This window comes from Propithecus coquereli, unplaced genomic scaffold (genome assembly GCF_000956105.1).
Source record: "Propithecus coquereli isolate 6110/MARCELLA unplaced genomic scaffold, Pcoq_1.0 Scaffold95, whole genome shotgun sequence".
Lineage (NCBI taxonomy): Eukaryota > Metazoa > Chordata > Mammalia > Primates > Indriidae > Propithecus > Propithecus coquereli.
Window position 1 is genome coordinate 2,661,378 of NW_012155840.1, and position 2,801 is coordinate 2,664,178.

Here is a 2,801-nt window from a genome sequence, read left to right on the forward strand (position 1 = left end):
AAACACAGAGTTGCTTTATCACACTTAGTGTCTACACAGCATTCTCCTGGCATTCTCCTGAATGAAAGTACCATAATTTGTTACCTGTCCCTCATTTTTAGATATGTATGTTGCTCCCAAAGTTTTGGTATTACAAACTACTACAAGAACCTTTACTCATTTGCCTGATTATTTCCTGAAAAAAAAATCCTGATAACAAGGGCATGTATTTTGTAAGGTATTTTATTTTTAACAAACTGCCTAATTTTCCATTATATATACACAGTAAAGAGCTGAGGTAACACAGTGAAGGTGAAGACCAATCTGGTTCGCAGAATTTTAGGCCAGTTTAAACCCAGAGATGTCCCACAGACACACCAAGGGGGCACATCTGCTCAAAGAAGTAAACTTCCAGAAAGACTTTAAGAATGAGTAAGGCCTACCCTGTTTTATAATAGAACTGTCAATCTCTTTCCATTTCCATTCACCTTAAAGGTAAGTGTCCCATAGAGAAGAGCCAGAGTCATTAACAAAAGAGGCAGAAGAAAGGGTTATTGACTATCCCTTTGGGGAAGTTTATTTTTTTTTAAATTGTAAGATGTACAATGCCCTCAATTAAGTAGAGTTTGATTACATCCCACTTTTCAGACTTCCCAATGCTCTGTCATATTTTACATTCGGCATTCATATTGTCTTGAACATATCAAGTTTTCTAAATTTTATACACAAGGTAGGGAAAAACTGAGGTTCTTTTTACAAGGGTGGTGGTTAGGTGTGGGCTGGTGGGAGGGAAGAAAACTCCACAGGTAAGGGGAAACTTAGTTTGAAGGCAGGTTATTTCTATCACAAAAACTTTTTACTGGCCAGGGTCTGTGGCTCATGCCTGTAATGCTAGCACTTTGGGAGGCCAAGACGGGAGGGTTGCTTAAAGCCAGGAGTTTTAGACCACCCTGAGCAACATAGTGAGACCCTGAGCCCATCTCAACCAAAAAATAGAAAAATTAGCCAGGAGTGGTGGCATGTGCCTGTAGTCCCAGCTACTCAGGAGGCTGAGGCAGGAGGATTGCTTGAGCCCAAGAGTTTGAGGTTGCTGTGAGCTACAATGACACCACTGCACTCTAGCTGCTCAAGTGACAGACAAGATACTGTCTCAAAAAAGGAAAAAAAGGTGTGAATTATTTAAAAGTGAACTTAAGAACACAACAGAATATTAACCCTGATGCAGCTTAAGCTGTATTAATAGAAGTATAGGATCCAGAATGAGGAAAATGATAATCTATTCCAAGTTTCTTTTATATAGCTTTTTTAAGAAATATAATTGTCTCTTAATCAGAGTGCAAATTTCTTGAAGGCAGTACTGTATCACAGCACCTAGCACGGTGTCTTGCAAGAGGAAACCTTCAATAAGACTATGCTAGTTGACTGAATGAATGAACAAAGGAGCAAATGAAGGACAACGCCACTCTCTTCTGGTCAGACCAGCCACCCGTGGCCTACCAAATGTTCTAGACACACTGTTTAAAGAAGACCAACAATGGGAAATGCAACCAAATGGAACAGCCAGGGAGAGAAAGACAGTTCAATAGAAGGAAGAGTTCAAGCAAGCGGAGTTAAACCTGGAAGACAGAAGAGTCAGAAGAAAGCAGAGAAAACAAAAGAATACGAAAGCTCCCTTGTTCACAAGATTCTGATTCATCCTTCTAGACCACCTTCTCTGGAGTGAAATCCTACTCTCAAGTGACTCAGAAAAAATACGTAATAATATGTATACAGAGAGAATAGTAAAACAACTATGGCAAAATGTTAACAGTAGATTAAGAGTATTCAAAAGTTCTCTGTTATTATTCTTGCACTTTTTCTGTAAGTTTGAAATTACCGCAAAATAAGATGTTTTCTTAAAGATAGCTTAGTATAAGGATGATTCTGTAACAAAGGGTGGAGACAGGGATCAAATGGAAGTGGCCACTGAATCTCAGACACCTGTGGACCAACCGATGCCAGTGGAGAATGCCAAGGTCTCAGGGTCATGGGCACACAGTCCAGCAATCACAGACACTTTGGTGGCAGAGGCAGCAAGGAAAGAAGCCAATGCAAAGACAACAGAGTGGGGCCCTCAACCAAGGAGCAGTACCCAGACCAAGGCCTTCCCTGCCCCACTTCTTCCTGCACCCTATGTCACCTTGGAAGGGGGAAAGAGAGGAGAAATCTTTGAGAAGGGAGAGACAGGCCTGAGGTAGAGTATAAATTTTTACTTATTCATGGACATTCACAGATTAAATGATTAATGATTAGTTAATGAATTAGCAGATTCGTGGCATTTACCACTCCCACACTTCCCCAACAACCTGAGTCACTCCAAAAGAGACTGTTTGGAATCTGAACAGATGACATAATCTTTAATTGAAAACTCAATGTGTTTTTCTGTCCTCAATGAGGTTGAGTGTTCCAGAGCAAAGTGAGAACAGCTGAAAAGAATAAAAGTTCATTTTCACATAAAATACAAAGTGTGACTCAGACCATCCTCACTGAGGAAATGGAAGGTAGGGCTTTCTATCTCTTTCAAGAAAAAGAAATTACCCGCAACAGATGCTACTGCCCACAGTCACAGCAATTTACTAAGTTGGAAACTCAAACCAGAGCCTGTATTTTTTCAAATTTTTCTTAGACAAAGCAAATCATACTCCTTCACATTATCTAAAACAAACAACAGAATGTATGATTGGCAGGAGATATGTATGACTCCTGTTTCATTTTGCTGGTTTTCTTTGCTGATTTTTCAATTAAAAAAAAAAAAAAATTTTGGAGCCGGGCGCGGTGGCTCA